This window comes from Micromys minutus (genome assembly GCF_963924665.1).
Source record: "Micromys minutus genome assembly, chromosome: 29".
Lineage (NCBI taxonomy): Eukaryota > Metazoa > Chordata > Mammalia > Rodentia > Muridae > Micromys > Micromys minutus.
The window spans coordinates 17,202,407-17,221,992 of record NC_137964.1 but is presented as its reverse complement, the minus strand read 5'-3'; the positions used below and the strand labels follow the sequence as shown (position 1 = coordinate 17,221,992).

At 41.5% G+C, this 19,586-nt stretch overlaps 1 protein-coding gene across 5 annotated transcripts in view; it reads right to left on the bottom strand.

The window, feature by feature from the left end:
* AUTS2 (activator of transcription and developmental regulator AUTS2) overlaps positions 1–19,586 on the bottom strand; it is a gene marked incomplete at its 5' end in the record, with an annotated part of 1,029,376 nt that overhangs the window by 580,381 nt on the left and 429,409 nt on the right. The window lies entirely within an intron of this gene.

Sequence of the window (19,586 nt, the reverse complement as noted above, 5' to 3'; positions counted from 1 at the left end):
AACCCCAGAACTGCGCATTCTTTCTTTCACCATCTCAGTAAGGACATTTTTTTTTATTGCTTTCTTCTAAAGCCCCCTTTCCAGGAAATCTTTTGTAACAGAGCTCAAAAAATAGCGCTAATTCTACTTTCTATCCCCATGAGCCCTTTGAGGTCTGAGTTTTCTCCTACATTAATGAGACATTTAGCAATTCTAACTTAATGCAGATGGGGAGCCTGTGAGCCTTTTCTTATCAGTGTCTTCCAGGTCAGCACAGTCTAAATGTCTGTCACCTTCCTTTTGTAAAGCAAAAATTTGGGGGCTAGGATGTAGCTTAATAGGACAGGTATATTATTATTTTACACCTCTGAATGTAAGTCTTCTTGAGGTCTATCAAATGAGCTTCATTTCCTATTAATTATACTACATTTCAAAACTTACTACATTTGCTTATGTGTGTATGTGCACAGTAGGGGGAGGTACACATGCCTCAGTGTATTTAGACCAGAAAATAACGTGGGAGTCTGTTTTCTCCATCAACCATGTAGGTCCCAGGAATGTAACCACCTTTATCAGCTGAGCCCTCTCACCCACTATAAGTGCCAGAAAGCAGTCGTTTTCCAACATTCAAACCTCCACAGAAGAGCATATGTGCTGATTCACAAGCATCAACCCATTATTGGCTGGCAATATGGTTCAATCATAGACTGATTGCACAAAACCCTGCGTAGTAACACACATACCTGAATCCCAGTGCTGGGAAGTGGAGGCAGGGCTATTGGTAGTTCAAGGTCATCCTTGCTACACAGTGAATTAAAGGACAGCCTGGCATACCCGAGGCCCTGCCTCAGAACAAGACAAGATGTATTATTTAACTAAATTCCCATAATGAACAAGCATAGGCATTTCCAATCAGGGACGAGAAACAGAGACTGATGAACTCAGAGTTAGGCCAAAACCTAGGACCAAACTCATGATTCTATTGCTGATTGCTAACTGGTTTAATACTCAGTGCCCAGTGCACATAAAACACAAAAGTCATGATTCTGAAGTGCTTGACCATTTCCTTTGCATTTTACGGCTGACCAACTCCCAGAATGTACATGGTAGAGAGAGCCTATTCCTATAAACTGTACTCTAACCACCATGTGCACCCACACATACTCACAAATAAGCAACTGTGATTTCAAATTAAAATAAAAACCACAAATCTTCCTAAGATACAACTAGCTTACCAAAACCTGGACATTGCAAATAGCCCCTTTTCTATGCTTAGTCATGAAAGGGGAATGATCTTTTAACAATGCCCACAACATACTTCAAAGGCTCCAATGGCAATTCTCTGACTAAATGTTGATCTGTGATGAGGGCAGAAACCAAGGAGGAAGACAAGGCATCATCTTGCTTTCATTCCCAAGGCCCTGACGGCAAACACACTTAAGTGGATTCTGTTTGGAGAACTGTACATAAAATCCACCCCTCCCCTGCCACCCCTTTTTTCCTCCAAAGCCCGGCTCAAGTTTAAAGGAAACTTAGGATTTTAAGCTGTCAGCCAGCTCAATATTTCAAAGACACAGGCTGACTACCCTAAGCGCTAAAGCTAAACCGCAAGATTTCAGTGAAGACGTGCTCATTCCTAATCCCACGAATATATTTTGAAGCTGGTATTTTCAGCTGCAACCGACGGATCATCTGGGGGTAGCATAAGCAGCTGAGAAGTTGTAATCCTTCGCCTGGAATTCCCAGCTATTACCTACAAGCAGGAGACATCACAAAGGCCAGGTGCGAGCTTAAACATTTAAAGACCCGAGAAAAATCAATCTGCTTGTATTGATTTGTCCCAACATCCACGGTGGCCAGTGTAAGAGAGCTTTCACTGTAACACGGGCAGCGAGAAATCTGACTAGCAGGCTTTACATTCTTACGATTATTTTTACATGAAAACTTCTGTGACGCATTCTGTAATTTCACCAGAGGCAAGCGAGTTAGACCAAATTTAACAAAACGAGGGAGTGGGTATCCGGCATGGGTGGTGGTCATTCTATCAACAGAATTATCTTTTATAAAACATACGGCACCAGGTTTTCTTTTCATTGGATTTCACTTTAAAAAGACATGTTCTTTGTTATTCTAGAACTGTGATCCCGAGAGAGTTTCACCTGCTATTGATGGCTGGGATAGATAATCTTGTTTGTCAACTTGATGAGATTTAAAAGTACCAATAACACAAACTTCTGGTCCTGCCTGGGAGGGAGTTCCTAGCCTGGGTTAATTGAGGGAGGAAGCCCCACCATGAATACAGGTAATTTTATTCATGGAATGAATGAAAAAAGAATGAGGGGGTTGGTGTGATGCCTCAGTTGGCAAAGTTCTTGCCCTGAATACATAAAGACCTAACTTTGGGATCCAAGATCCCAAGTAGAAAGACAGTCTTGGGGACATGCTCTTCTGAGTACAGGGCTGGGGGAACAGAGACAGAGAGATCACTAGGACCTGCTGTCTACCTGGTCTTACCATATCAGCAGGTCCTGGGTTCAGTGAGGAAAGGAGAGAGTGGAGAGGCAAAGGGGGAAAAAAAAACCTCTGGGTACTACTTTGGAGATGTGCTGTTGAGGTTTCCTCTTTCGCAATGCCAAACACTGGTTGCTCCCAGACATCACAAGTAAACCCATATAACATGTGACCTTGGACCTTGCCCCTGCCCAAGAGTTATTCCTGATTAGGAGCCAATATCTGGGCAGAAAAGACACAGGCAGGATTTAGGGTTCCCGGGCTTGGGGTGAGAGAAAAAGGTGGAGAAAAGAGACAGATGAGATGGGTTAGAGGTCATGAAAGTATAACCATGGGGGCTGGCTAACTGGAGTTAAGAGCAGCCCAGATGAAACATAGTACGTAGTAACTTGAAGTTATAGAGGGTAGATAAATGAACAGCACTGGTCCTAATAAACTCCTATTATAAATGTAAAGGTCACGTGTATCTTTTACCCGAAAACTGAATAATCAAAGCCAGGGTAGAAATCCCGGAATGAAATTAAAAATATTCAACAACAACGAGCCTACAAACATTTAATAACTTGGGCACTGCTACTCGCTCGGAAACTGAAAATTACAGAACTGCTTCTACTTGTCCAACACATACATGATTCAACATTTAAAACAGTTCAATGGACTTTCAGAATGAAAGGGTAACAGGTAAATAAAATAAGGACCGGGAAATGAGACAAGATCAACCTCACTGTACAGTTATAAACATCAACAATAAGGAATTAGGCAATCAGAGCTCACTGACAGATTCTGACATCTGACCAGCTGGGAAGGCCGGAGTTCTACCACACATCAGGGGTCACAGAAGCATTGGACAGAAATTACACAACTTCCATAGCAAGTATGATGCAGGACCAGCTCTCACCTCAAAGAGGATGAGGCATTCTAGAACCAAATATAAACGACCACAGGCTGTGGAGATTTAAATTCCCACAAATTAAATGTTCTGACCTGGTGACACTTTGATGGAGACTTTTTGTGACAGACAACAAAAGTTCGTAACTCAAAACACTTTTACAATACATGGGTAGAAACTTCAGGGGGAAGGACTGGAAGAGAGATGTCCTCTTAACTACAGGCCTCAGTGTCGCCTAAATGGGTTCTTAGTCTGGATAGACAGAAACTAGAGACACGTTTCTACATTTTGAGGGATTTACCTGATGCTCACAAATACGTTACAGAAAATGCAAATGTAGAACAGAGCAGACAATGTCCATTAACGAGGTTACAGATGGCCCAGGATGATGTGGGTCTGGACTTGCAACACTGAAACCTCTCCACATCTCTGAAGTTTCATCAGACACTTTCCTTCACACAACTGAACTCAAGATAAACAAAGGAGGGAAGGGCTGAACTGAAAAGAGAGGCAAGGTACCTCAGCTCCCTTTGCCCTTGTTCTGAGCAAAAGATAGAATATTGCTAAACATACAGGTGATGATTAAGAATGGCTACACCATGATTTTAAGTACTATATATATTATATACATAAAATAAGAGTATCGAAGACTTAACTGTTAAGGTTGCACTGTGAGGTTGTACTATCTTCAGACTTAAGTACTGAGCTTTCATGTGCGAGTCTGTGTGTGTGTTGTGAGTCAATCACCACATAACCAAGGAAGACCCTGAACTCCTAATTCTCCTGCCTACACATTACAGGGACAAGGATTACAGATGTGCACCACAATGTACGACCATTAAGTGTGCAGAAAACACACTAACTCATTGTCTATCCCTGTATTATGTGTATGTGTGTATTTTTGTGTTTCTGTCTATACATGGGCATGTGGGTATCCTTGGAGGGTAGAAGAGAATATCAGAATCTCTAGAGTTGTAGTCACAAATCACCTGATATGGGTGCCTGACACTCAAATTCAGTCCTCTAGAAGAGTAGCAAACACTCTTACCCCTGAGGCATCTCTCCAGTCCCATGTCACTTTTAGTTGAAAAATCAAGAGGATATAGAATTTGTTATGATATAAAATACTTGGGTTGACAGCCATCAAAAAAATTATGATATGAACATTGACTCCAAGTTTCTTTCCAACTTGCCAAAGTTTTGGACTGAGTTCATTTTGAATCAGATCAGAAATAAAAACCCCATTACAGTGAGGGCTTCTCCCCTCTCTGCAGCTATCTTTTTAAGTTAAATTGTATACAGATTACAATATGTGAAGGACTATTGGATGGAAAGCTGTATTATCTCTCTGGAGAGAGAGCACAATTCATGTCACAAGTTCTGTGATCAATTATTTTTTAAAGTATTGAAAACATTTAAGTATGTCAAAATGTGGCTTCTAAAATATTCCTAGAATACTTTGATATACATCTGTATCTCCCCAAAACACATAAACTGAAGACCCAAACCTTGGTACTTCAGATGGACGCTGTACTAATAGGAATGATTTAAAGGCTATTGTGGTAGCTCTCCAGGGTATCAGAGTGTTCTAAAAAATTCACCTGTTGAGAATGTAATTACCCGATCAATACTTTTAAAAGGCAATGTTATGGTTTGAATGACAACTGTCATTCATAATGTCTCCTATGTGAAAACTTAGTCACTGCCTGGCTGTACTATTTGAGAAGATAATGGACTCCATTAGGAGGCAGAGCCACGAGGGAGTAATCGTATCACTGGAGTCTGCCTTTGAGGGGCTATAGCATCTCTCTATAACCTTCTCTCTTTCCCTGTTTCCTCTGATCTCTTTCCTTCCCGTTCCTGTAGCCATGGCTTCTCTGTCATTATGAATTCTATATTTACCTGGAACTGTAATCTAAAGTGATCCTTTCTCTCTTTAACCTGCCTTTTTGTCATGGTGTATTAGCACAGCAATGGGACAGTAACTAATAGAGGTGGTTACATCCATCTCTTCTCATCAGGATCAACAAAACTAAAGCAGGATCAAGAGATATATGAGGATCTTCAAACATGGACTGAAAGGCCACTTGACACAGGAAGAAGGCAGTCACCTACAAGACAAGCCCAGTGCCCCATGAGATAGCCAAATAGCACAAACCTGGCATTTCCCTCTTCTTTTGTTTGTAAATTTTGGCTCTCAGGGGATGGAGTGTATTTAGGCTCTTATACAAGCTAGCCAAGCTGTTCACCACTGAGATGTATCTTTAGCTTCAAACTTTCATCCTCCAGAACTCCGTGAGCTGTACCGTTTGTTCTAACATCTGTGGCAGGTGAACACAAACAGCCCAGTGTCGTTCTTCCAATAGAAAGCCTAGCTAACTGGACTTGCCTTTTTTCCCCTTGCTTCTCTTTATCTTTCCTTCGTCCCCTCCTCCTTCTCGTACTCCCTACACTCTCATCCCCATCTCTCATCTGAAAGGTTATATAGTAGGTGTCACCTTTCTCTCCCTCTTTGGCCTACATCAATGAGGTCATTGTCCCTACACTGTCTTAAGATTGCTTCTGTCAAGATCCTCAACACTATATCAAAGGCATTTGCTGGAGCTTAGAACAAAGGGTTCAGCCACTCTGCCTAATATGTTAAACGTGAACTCAGGCTAATCTAATGATAAATAGAATCTGTCCTCTCCTCCTACTCTATTTCAATGACAATTTCTAAGGACACTAATGACCAGGTTTTTCTTTAGAATTCGATGTTCCCTGTTTGTTTATTCTCTTGTGATTGGAGACAAAAATCTCATCTAGGCCACGCTTGTGTCAACTTGCCAGATACCCAACTTTACCCTTGAACTTCATATCCTCCTGCCTTAACCTACTGAATGCAGATGATGTAGAAATGCATCATACCCAGGTTCTCAGATGCTATGGATGAAACCCTGGGCTTCACGAATGAATCAACCAATAGCATTGAGTCTCATCCCTGTGCCTGAAGGATGTAGCAAAGCAGAAGAGCTAAACTGGGCCTGGTGGCCCATCTGTCCTGCACTCCTGTCCCACATCTGAGGATGCTTCAGATGACAGCTTGCATTTCAGGTCAGCATGCATCATCCAGTCTTCCTATTTGGCCTCAGCCAGGTGCCTACTTGCTGCATGCACTCTGCTCATGCAGGGATGGGCGTGGAGAGCCGCCCCCACCGCCTGGTTGATAATGTCTGGGCTGGGGATTACAGGCCATGAAAGGCTGTTTTTCTCAGATGTGTCACTAAGCTGACTGGCAGCTAAAGCAAAGAGTACTATACACTCCTTAACTCAGTCCACAGATGCCTCATCCTTCAGAGCACGCAGTGACAGATTTTGTTCTGGAAAACAGCGATCATGGGTGATTTAAGTTATTTCAAAGAGTCAAGTGTAGTAAAAATAAAAAAAGGAAGAAGTATATAATTACTGTGAGTTTAAAAGAAATCATCATTCTGGCATTTAAGGTTTTTAAAAGTACTTGTTCTGTAAAAGGTCAAAAGCCACTACCAGAAGTTAATGGTTCTCTAAGTATTACATGGGCTTACTGACAAGATTGCCACTCCAACAATTTAGATGATGTGAAGCATTTAAGGTTCCTGTTTATTTTACTAACAGTTTTTTTTTTTCTTGTTTTGCAATAAAACATTCCAGCTCTAAGTTTTCTTCAGGCATGTCTTAGAAGGGCAGAAACCTGCAAAAGCATGTACTATAAAGTATGTAGGTGAGTCTTGATTCAATCCTCTGTTTACAGGGCCGAGAATGCATCTTGGTGGTTATAATTGTACCAGGTTACAGGAAGCCCAGTAATCCAACCCCAGTACCTCACATACCAAACCAGGCATGCTGGGATATTCTTCTGATCCCAACATCTGCTAGGCAGTGGCAGAAGGATCCCAAGTTGCAGAGCACATTTTCAAGTTCAAGGCCATCTTGAACTATGTAAGACAATGTCTCCCACAGAGTCACGGTGTATGATCAAGTACTAATTGTTCCCTGTGAGTAACAGTATTTACACAGGTAAGCTGATTGGTTATAGAAGTACACTGCAGTCTTTCTTCCTCAGGAAAAAAAATTAAAGGGAAATGGAGAGAGGGGATGGGGTGTATTGTCACATGACTTCTCCTACACACATTTATTGGGGCTGAGATGTGTTCTCATGAACAAGTCACTAATTACGTTAACTTTATAGTTAGAAGGAGTCTTTGCAACAGTGAACCAGGATGGTCCGCAAACCCTACAGAACTATCTGTATTACCTGCAAACTGAGGGACCGGCACTGTAGGCTCAGGGGACTACAGACAAATATCCTCCCACGCAGCACTGATGTCTTACTGTTTCAGGAGACGTGAGTACATCCAGTTATAACCCAGGTTAAATACGCAGTGATGGTGACCAGAAGGGGCCGCAGTGAGGATGTTTGTTTGACAAAGCTAACTGGGACAGGTAGAACACACCAACATTTGGTTCTTAACACAGGGGACAAGGCTGGTGACTGAAGACCCAGCTCTCTATTCTTGAAGCAATGTGAGCAACACAGATTCTCAGTGTTACCAAAAATATCAAAAAGGCGTCATGCAATCAAACCAGGAAGAAATGTATCTGCCTAGTAAGACAAATTTGAGATTGCTGTGCACTGTATCTGTGCACCACAACTTGGGTACATTAAGTAACACTTCTCAACCAACAGGCTGAGGAACCCAGATACAGAAAGAAGAGTCTTTGTCAAGAAAACCGCAGAATGTAAACGGAACCTGTACCGACCAGCAGTGAGAGCCTTTAGCTTGTACAGGAATGTAGGAAACCATACATATCTTTAAACTTTAAAAACCAGAACTAAGCCAAGCCAAACCAAACCAAACCAAACCAAAGAAAAAAACAAAACAAACAAAAAAACCAACCAAACAAAACCCGTCAGCTTTCTGTCCTTCCAGACTCTATATGTCTAAGTTCTAGGCTAGAAAGATGGTTCAGCAGACCCAGGTTCAATTCCCAACACCCAAATTGCAGCTCACATCCAGATCCAGGTGATCTTCTGCCCCCTTCTGGCCTTTGTAAGCACTGCATGCATATGGTGTGTGTGGTTTTTGTTTTGTTCATTTTTTTTTTTCATACATGACATCACTCACACCATACACATAAAGTGAAAATAAAATGCCTACGATATCATGGAACAATCAGATCCATCTGCCTCTAGCTAGCTTCCAAGTGCTAGAATTTCAAGCATGCAACATTACACCAAAGGTTTATACTCTACTGAGAATAAAACCCAGGGTCCCATGATGGGCAAGGGTTCTACCAAATGAGCCATAAAATCAGATGTTCAGTCTTGATGTTGGATATGAAATGATCAGTATGTGTGACGGGGGACTTATACTTTATCATAAGTCAAACAGCAACCAGCATCATGGGCTTCCTCATTATATCGTGGGAAGATGAATCAAGTTGGCTTCTAAATTTTAAACTTGGGACAAAGAGGAGAGAAAGAAAAGGGCAGAGGAAAGAAACAAAGGAGAGCAGGAGGGGATATACAACACCCACACTGGGTTTGTAAAAGCAGACAGATCAGCTGTCTTCTTCACGGGTATGCTTTAAAATTCTTTACTTCCCCATCCCAAATTCCCAATCCTCCAAACGGATCAAAGTTTTACAGATTATTACTCAAAGAGAGAGAGAAGAAATACAAATTAATAACTATTTAAGCATTCTGTTTCATCGTGATAACAAACAGATGGTTTTAATATTCTAGAGGCTAATTCCTGAACAATTAAAAACACAGCAAGACATTAACATCTAATGAAACATTTTAACTACCAGTGTATGCATCTGCCATTAATTCCCACACAGTGAGGTCTTGGATCTCCTCAATCTGTTCTTTATTAAGGAAAGTTTCTCCACTCTGAGTTTAGTGAAGTAGAGAATTAACAACTGTTTGTAATCAGCAATCAGCAGGATATTTCGCCAATGTGTACTGAAGCTTCGTACACTATCAGGCTAAAATTTATTCTTATGGTGGCTTTGATGTACACACACTTGCAAGTTAACACAACCAACTTTCCAATGGAGAATTCCTTCACCCAAACAAAACAACATGAACACAGCACCAACTTTGATGTACAAAACCCCTCACTGAGCTGTGGCCAGAAAACAGGCATCATTGGAAAACTCAATTAATTTGTGATTCGAAATGCCCAGAAATTGCCTAGATGGCAGTTTCTACCACGGGAATGTATGTGAAGGCAACTATAACAAGGACAAAACAGAACAGGACATACTACATTCCCACATCCAGAGGGTTAACACAGGTGGCTTCACTTTTGTGCCTGCCTCTCTCCACGCACCCAGTGAGTGTGAGTGTATCTGTGTGTGTGAGTGTGTGTGAGTGTGTGTATGTGTGTATGTGTGTATGTGTGTGAGTGTGTGTGTGTATGTGTGTATGTGTGCATGTGTGTGTGTGTGTGAGATGGCAGTGACTTCCAGAGGCAGAAGAGGATGTGAGATACCCTGAAGCTCAAAGTACTTGCGGTTGTAAACCATCTGACATCAGTGCAGGCAAACAAATTGGTTCACAGCAAGAATGCCACACACTATATACAGCTGAGTCATTTTCTTTAACCCCATGGTTTCTCTGAAAATTTCTCTACATAATTTTTAAGGTGTTCCCTAACAAACAAGATATATGAGGGTCTCAATTAAAATCCCTAGGAATGTAATGGAAAGCTGAGCCCAGAACACACAAGGATCACTGATCTGTGTGTACACACGTGGTTCTCTGTGTTCAGTTAAAGCCATAGGGTGCTAGGTTTTCCTTCCCCAACTGCCCAAGCAATACGTTACCAGCTTAGGGATAAGTGAGGTTAAACGGTGCATACAGCTGTTTCTATACTGAACTCTGAGTCACTGCCAAAACACTGTTCTGTCACCACAGGAAGCATCGTAACTGATAAGCCACAGGGACACATTAGAACTAGGTGAGGTGGCCTGTTTCTCTGTGTGAATACTGCATAGGTAGTTTTATTTACTGACACAGACGGTAAACTATTACAAAGTGAGAGAAAGTCGCTCTGGCAGACTTGTAACAGAGTAAAGAAAATTGTGTACGTATACAGTGTGAGTGTGTGTGTGTGTGTGTGTCCAGGTCTGTGTGTTTAAAAGACAAGAGCTCTGCTGTGTACTCCTGCCTCATCCTTGCTGGTTTGCAAATCCAGGTGTCGCCATGTTTGGCGATTATATCATGTATCTTGATTAGCTGCGTGACAATAATGTCTCTCAATCCTGAATGATGAATACATGATGCGATGAGGCTGAATCTTAATATATTAATTATGGTAATATGAAAAGCAAATTGAATAATGTCGCCTCAAATTTCTTCAAAGAATAACTTAACAACAGGATACTCTGTTCTGATTTTTTCTTACACAATAGTATCAATGTGGAGCAACCTGGTCTGGAACACATGGCAATCCTCCTGCTTCAGAATCTCAAGTATTAGGAAAATATGTACTATCAAGGAGTTTCTTAAAAGACATTTATGGAGTGGAGAAATCTCATGTTTAGAGGGCTAGCAGTTAAGAATAAACTTTCATTAAAGTCATCTGGGGAAAAAAAGGTGGTATAAAATAAAAATGTGAAAAATATAACCAAATAAAATCAATTTTATTGGTTATTCGATATCTGTGAAGCTTGTGATTCTAACTCAGGCACTACTGAAAGTCAATGTATTCCTGTCTCAGCAGTCAGCACCAGGCCCTCCCTTCTGTGGTACCGGGGTGGGACTCAGGGCTTCATGAAAGCTATGTGAGCCCTCTACCAGCTGAGCTACACCCCAAGCTAGACATATATGTAATTCTCAGTCTGGAGAAAGAGCCCCCAAAGACACACTAAAAAGTCATTGCAGGGACGCGACCAGCAACCTCTACGGTCTTGTGGGGTAGGGTATACCGCACCACTTTCTTTTTTTACATTTTATTTTTTTTTTGGCAGTTCTTATGAAAATTCATAAGCCAGATGGCATTCAATAAATGTAAAGAGCTCAAGAATTTGGTTTTATAGAAAAACATCAATTAGCGTAGGAAAATTAGCAATTAAGCAATCATTATACAACATATATCAATATTACTAACGAGTGCACATATACACTAAAATTCCACATGAACACTTTTCAATGCAGACAGATCTGAGGCAGGGCTCCTTCCTTGGGAAGGCTTACCACAGCCTCATCACAGCTGTCCTTTGCTTTCACACTGTATTATCTTCCTATTACAGCCCTTTCCTCCTGGATCTCCTCAGTTATTGACCTCTGACCCATATCATTTGCTACTGCTTGCTATTTTAAAACTTTGAAACCTCTTCACCTTTTCTGTTCACACAACTTAGTTTGAGCCTCTTAAATGAAAAAGAAAAAAAAAGGGGGGGAGATGGCCATCAAAGCTCTCTAAGCCCAAAGACTTCGTGGGCAGAGCTATGAGTTAATTGCATGACAAGCTTCATCCGGAAAGGACTGAAGATCCAGTGGAGAAGACACCCTTGACACTCATCGACAATGTGTGCAATGGTTATAACCTCTCATTACACCAGACTGTCTCAGTGATGGTGACACACTGCAAATGCCAATGGCGTTGTGACTGATGCCAGGAAGATGTTTATGAACGGGGGAAATGGCTCGGCTAGTAAAGACAGGGCTCCATAAGCACCGAGGAAGCAAGAAAAGCTCCCCATCACTCACACAAAAAGCCAAGAGAGGCGACACATACTTGTAATACTAATGCTAGGGAGAGTGAGCCAAAAGGATTCCAGGATCTCCCCTAGCCAGCCTAAACTACTCTAGAGAGTGAATTCCAGCTCCACAGAGACTTTGCATGTATGGTAGAGCATGAAAGAGAGAGACATACACTGCCAACCTATAACCTTCATGGGTGCAGCCTTGGGCATGTGTTCCTATACATGCAACACACACACAGACACACAGAAACACACATGAAGACACACATTATCTATAAAAATAATAATAAAATAAAGTCTGTGGTGGTACTGTGTACCAATATACATGAAATAATGAAGACCAGCTAGGTGAAGAACTGGTTATTGGAACAATTTTAACAATGAGGGCTCTGTCTGAAGGCAAACGTCTTCTATGGCTCTGGGATACAGCCCAAAATATGAATGTATTTCCCACATTTTACTATGTTCCTGTAATCAATTTTGGTGATGCTTTAATACCAGCAACATTCACTTTAAAATATAACTTCAGTGGAATACACATTATGGTTGCAAGTGTAAAAAAAAAAATCAACAGGTGAAAGGGAGGTGAATTTGGACCACTTACATTCTATTCTATTTTCCTATGTGTTGGTGTGAAAAAAAAAAAAAACAAAACCTTCAACTATAAGAAACTTGGCATGGGGAGTGGGGTTTACATGACATATATGACATACACTTGTCATACACACGAGGGAAGTCAAAACAGGAGCTCACAGCAGGAACTATGCAGGAATTCTACTGGTAGGCTTGCTGTCGCAAAGGCTATTGGTTAGTTACTTTTCTTAGACAGACCAGCATCACTTAAACTAGAGATGGTGCTCAAGATAATCACCTATGGGCATGCCTGCGGATAAATCAGATGAAGGCAATTACTCGATAGAGATTCTTCTTTCGAGCTCTTAAGCTGTGTCAGCAGAAATATAATCCTAACCAGGATGCATTGTCTTATCACTTGTATCCAGAAAGCTAACAGAATGCTTTCTACATAGTGACTGGAAATATTACCAGAATAAAACGTTTGCAAAATATACCTTCTCTAGTTCTATCTAGAAAACAAAATATGTTCATAAATAACTGCCACCTTTACACTAAGAAGAGTCAGTAATTAAGACATATACTTTCTGACCTATAAATATGGACAGGTTAGATGTAAACTTTGTGTTTATGTACACATAGAGACAAAAGGTTAACATGAGATGTTGTTGCTAGGGAGCCATTTGCCTTCTATGTTGAGAAAACATGTCTCACTGGACCTGGAACTCACCAAGTAGACTTGACTAGCTGGCTAGTGAGCCCGGGATCTTCCCGTCTCTGCTGCCCCAGCATTGAGAGGCAACACAAGTGTGTAGCGCTATGCAAGGTCTTCTGAAGCTATCATGCATAACTGTATTAGCTTCAGAGTAACTTCTCTTTTATAATGGTAGACAAATGTATGGCCCATCAAAATACTCCCTGCTCACAAAAGGTGTAAATATACTCCCTTCTACTGCTTCATGGACTGTTTTCTGTCTGATTTGTTAAGAAGACTTACTTATTCAGCACAGCCAGCCTCTGTGACCTTTCTTATTATATTTGTCTTGTTTTCCAACACTTGGTCTCTCACTGGCCTGGAGCTCTCAAGTAGGGTTGGAGAGCTTGTTCCAGAAATCCTACTGTCCTGTCTTCGAAGCACAGGGACTAGAAGTAAGCATTACCATAGATCAAACTCAGAAGCTTACACTTGCGTTTCAAGGATAACGCTTTATGGACTCCACCAGCCTCACGGTGCCCTTTCCCCGGACTTTAAAGCTATATCCTGGGAGAAAGAGAGTAACAGACGGAAGAGGAAGAGAAATGGAAAAGAAAACCGAGAGGGAGTAAGATTGAGGTCTGTTTTTCAATAAAGGTTAATGAAGTTATAAACCAGCCAAAGATCTGGCCTTCATCCATGGACCACAAAGTTCAAAAGCACCATGAAAAAAAACTTACAAGTACTTACAATCAGTTAAGGAAAACCTAGAAAAACAACAACCAGATTACAACCTGTGGATTTATAAGGTCAACAGGGAGAAGAGAGACCTGACCTGGATACCAACTGTGGGGAATTCGAGGTAAAAACAACCCCTCCCCCAGCTAATCCCTCCCTCCCCCTAATTTTTCTTTTTTGTTTTGAATAAGACAGAAATCCTAGAGCAACCCCAGGCTGTCAACCTCCAGTACCTCACAGCTAGCCATGGCAACAGCTGCAGCGCTAGGCTGTAATAAACTGGTACAATTTAATAGCTTTTATTGTTCTGCGGTGGTGTCTGAGCATAGCCGCTCTCCCCTCTGAGGACTCCAGGGGCCCCCGCAAGGGCAGCAATGAGAGGAGATCTCATTTACCTAAAAGCACTTATAAATTTTTAATTTGCTTTAACAAGTAAATTAACAAGTCCCTCATTCAGGCAAGTTTTATGGCTTCTTGCCACTTGGGAAAGGCCGTAAAAGTTTTATAGATAATCCAGAGCTACTGAGACTGCTCATAATAAATTGTCTGTTTCCTGTTATTTTATCAAACCATTGGGCTTCTAATGACTTAAAGTCACAGTTTCCTTATATTCTGGCGTTTTATGAGGCTATATTTATAAACTCCAAAGAATACCTTAAATTATACTAGGCCCTTGCTAATCATTACAAAGACAGTTTCTTCTTTTTAAATGGGAGCTTACCTTCAGCTCAAACCTGGCTAATAAACATGGGGACATGTTTTGAAGTCAGAATGCTGATTCTACACATTATTTAAACAACTTCTTTGGCCAGGCTTTCCACTGGCTAATGCACCGCAGAAGGAAACTTTTTAGGGTATTGTACTTTGTCTAGTGGTGAGCAGTTTGAGAAATATAAACAGATATTCTGGTGTGGGCACTGGACACTGTATGCTATACGTGCATGCTAAGCAAAAGGAGCTCACTGCAGGAATAGTGGCATGGTTGTTATAGGATAACCAATGGCATCTGAACTGAGTCACAGTGTGTTCCTCACAAGGTTGGTTCCTGGGATAGTAAAATAAGTCAACACCACCCCCAACCCCATACCCAAGCAATATAGACCCTAAGGAGGAACCCAACAATGGCAAAGCTGAAGTGTTTTGTTTTTGTAAAAGATTAAACCAACTAAAACTCAAACATAAAAAGAGAAGGATTCCTGAGACTCAACCCTGACTGATGACCTATTGGCAGTTGATGGCTGTACATCAACAGAGAGTCCATGACTGAGGAGAGAAGTGTGTGTGTGTGTGTATGTGTGTGTGTGTGTGTGTGTGTCCTTTAGCCACTGACACATTGATTATATCCTAGTGACTCTACAACCATATATACATGGGTAGCAGTGGGTTATATAAAAAGAAAAAAAACAACCTAAAAAAAACCCAGTGAACCTTTTTGTTGGAGATGGGTGGTTAGTGTTTAAGGTAGTCTATGTATGCTCATGGTTTACAAGCATATTCCCTGTGAGATGGTAATGTTGTGGACGGCTGGACAGTTGAATCATGAACAAGTGGCACATGTATCTGAGTAGGAAAACAACGATGATGGCTGTAGGCAGACCTGAGTTCTAGCCATTCTCTAATTCTTGGTCAAACACAACATGAAAGGCCACCGTCACACCGCCCTGTGCCATGCTTTCTCTCTTTAGAAAGACTGGCATGCCTGGTACCATGCACCAAAATAAAACCTTTCTTCTTTTAGGTGCTACTATCAGGAATTGTGGTCACAGCAACACAAAAATAGGTAATACAGGCTCTTGAGCGGAAGACACTGCCCACTAAGAAAAGAAGAATGTATAGAAGGCCCTTCTGCTAGTTGCCAAAGATCAAAGTATGGCGGCACACACCTGTAATCCCAGAGCTTAGACGAGGCATGAGAACACCAATATAATGAGACTGACCTGGACGTAAAGAAATGTTACTTTGATAGAAAGCGAACAGGTGGGTTTGCCTGTACTGTCGGATGTGGGAACACCCAGCGCACTGTGGGTGACACTACTCCAGAAATTTGAGGCTTGGACAGTGCAAGAGGGAAGGAAGCAAGTGGAGTGCTGTTGTGCAAGCATTTCTTCATTTAGTTTGCTCAGCTTTTGACTGTGGATGTGATGTGACTAGATTGCTTCAGGTTCCTCCCTCCTGGCAGGACAACAGCTTTGAGCTGTGAGTTAAAATAACCCCTTTCTCCTTGATAATTGCTTCTGTTAAACTATTTCATCACAACAGAAATGACACTAAAACATCAATTATTCTATCTTTACAAAAAGTTCGTTTTGAAGTCAATTCCAGCACTCTATTCTAATTTGTTCAGAGCACTCGGGTAGATTGAAAGAAATCTTTTCCTTTTTTTTTTTTTTTTTTTTTGGGAAGCTAGAGAAAGGAATTATTTTCCTTTTGCTTGGCATACAGGGTACACAACACGGACTCAGTGAGTGCTGTCCTATGACAGCTAATCCTTGTCTCATCTTCAGTGACAATGTAACTGTATTTAAAATCACCTAAAAGATTTAGGTATGCTTCTAAGTATCTCTGTGATGCTTTTCCAGAGGTTGGGGTAACCCGCCCATAGGGTCCCCAGGAGAACAAAGGAGGGATTAAAAGGGAAGAAGCCCAGAGAACTCTAGTACACTCCTTTCTCTGCATTCCTTTCCACTGTGATGTAAGCAGCTCTTTTACAATTATTTCTTCATTATAATAAAATGACCACTCTAAACACATGAGCCAAACTACACCATAGCTTACTCAGGTTATTTTTGTCAGGCAGTTAGTCACAGGATGAAAAAAAGCTAACCAGAGCACACTCCAAATACCATACAAATCTTTACATAATAATTAAAACCAATGCAAATATCTTGGTGCTCTTTAATTAAGTGTAGTTATATTAATGGTCCTGTTCGACATTTACAACCGATCCTTATGGGCACTTTGCTTATTTACACCTATCTATATAGAAAGTGGACATCTCCTAGTTTGCACAGAAGAGAGCTGGTTCTTGAAGTCAGAGCTGTGGAAGTTACAGAGAAGTGGAGGCTCTCACAGAACCACTAGTGGGTGGGTCAGGTTTATAAGCAGGTATGGGCCAGAATGGTGTTCTGGAATGAAATTCTGACATGAGACAGGTGGAAGGAAGGAATAAATAGGGCTGGAGCTCAGCTGCTACAGGAATCAAGGACTTCCCTCAGTTTCTTAAGTAAACATGAGCAGTTTACTCTCCAGAAAAGGCAAGCTACTAATTTGAATAGAAATGAAGACAGGTTTTGATTCTCTGATAACTAGATTATAGAGTTTAAATCATGTAAGGGAACACAGTAAGTTCTTGGTGAAAACAGGACAATATGAAACTTACAGGTGGGTAATGAGTTTAACTTGTTTTTGCCTCTCCCTCCAGCATGGTGAGGATGGTTTTACTTGTCTCTCTTTTAAAAATATTTTTTTTAATGCATTTATTTCTGATCAGGGAAAAAAGGCACAATCATTGCACAATGCACATACGGAGGTCAGAAAACAACTTTCAAGCAGCTTTTTTCTCCTTGTACCCTGTGGATTCTGAGGATCAAACTCATATGATCACATTTGATGTCAAGTTCTTTCTTTCCCTGCACAATCTTCCCGTTGGCCATTGCTTTTTCTTTTCAGCCTGACATCCCCCAGGCCCTACCACAGCGCTGGAAAAGGTCTGTTTAAACTGTCTGTTGAAAGAATACAAATAGTGATGTTTAACAGCTCTGGCTTCCTAAGTGGACTGGCACAGTATCTCCAAAATAACAGATCTTATCTAATGGATCAGGAACATGACCCTGAACATGAATTAAAAGACCTTTAGGCAGGTTCCAGAAAATGCACATAATCATAAGATAGTATGAGCATGTGATTCTGCACATGCCTGCAAAGAAAGTCATAGGTACATGAACATATAAAAGCAAACATATCCCTGCCCTATACTTTAATCCTCTTAGGTTTACTAGCAATCACCTTTCATGAATCAAAATCATTAAAAATTATTTGCCCAGCCCCCTGCCTTTCTGCAGCAGGCAGCAAGCCAGATGCTGTCTCTGCAGCAGGGCACAGGAGTGTTCTTTAGTTGTACCTAACTTGTTTAGAACTGGGAGAGTTTTTCAGTTCACGTTTCAGGTTAATCTTTTTTCTCCAAAACCAGAATATCCTCTTTGCAAATCTCCCTGGGGGCTCAGTATTTGCAACATCAAACAGAACACACAAACCATTGCACCCACTTTCAAAAGCCTATTACACTGACAACTGGCTTTCCTAACTGCAACCAGGGGAGAAGGCTTACACCCTCCTAAGCCCCTTTCTTCCCCCCAGGCAGCTGGAAAAAAGCCATCATTTCTCTAAGCTACCACTGCATTTTGTTTCACTAAAGAACACCTAATAAGGCGGGCAACTTTCCAAGGAGGGGGGAAAAAGCAACTTGAACTCACTATAAATCTCACCTCCCTTTTCTTTCTTACTCTCTCTAAAAGTTTCAATTGCTGGCGAGCTCTGAGGATGGAGTACTGCTGTGCACGGCTGCCAATGACCCTTGTCCACGCTGCCTAGTGCATCATCACAAAATGCAGGTCTGCAGCAGTGTCTGAAGCAGAGAGCTGAGGTGGAGTTCGAGGATGCCTCCTCACCTGAGGCTTAGCACTCCTTCAGGGGATGTCCAGGAGGAGAGAGAAAGAAGAGGGTAACAGACTGAGGTTTGAAACAGTCAAAAGAAACAAACGGTGCTTTCTGTGGTTCTTTTGCCTTGTGAGACTAGATCCAAAGAAATAGAAGCCCAGGGGAAGCCAGTGTTTATTAGCCAGTGCCAGCAGGGACAAACTTGCTTGACTGTTAACAGGGCTCATGAACATCTCTTCCAAAGGGACACCAGTAATGAGTCCCACATATCAGAGGCTTCTGAAGCATGGAGCAATATGTAACAGACAAACAGGCAGGCAGGCAGAAACAGGGGCGGGGTGGGGGAATGTGCACCTTTACTCAGGACAGACACAAAACCATTTCTACTGTGTCCAGGTCAAAGCTTCCTTCTATTTGTCTCGAAAGTTTTCATACTAGTTGTTGAAAAGAAAATTACGTCTTCACAGAATACTACAAGGGAGAGGTGGAAACACAAAGAAAAAGGAGAGGTGGGAAAGAAACAAGAAGGAAGTGGAGAAGGTGAAGGATGAGGAGGAGGAGGAAGTGGAGAAGCTATAGGGTAGTGTTTGCTTATCGTGCACAAAGCCCTGGGTTCCATTCCCAGCACCACATAAACCCCAGTTTTATAATCAAGCAATCTGAACAGACAGAGAAGAAGAAAAGAGAAAAGAGGACCAAAGGGTCAGAGGTTGACGGTCACCCTTGCCTACATAGAAAGTTCAATTCCAGCTTTAGCTACGTGAGACTGGCTCAAAAGGCCGAGCAGCACATCTGTGAGGCTGCAGTGAG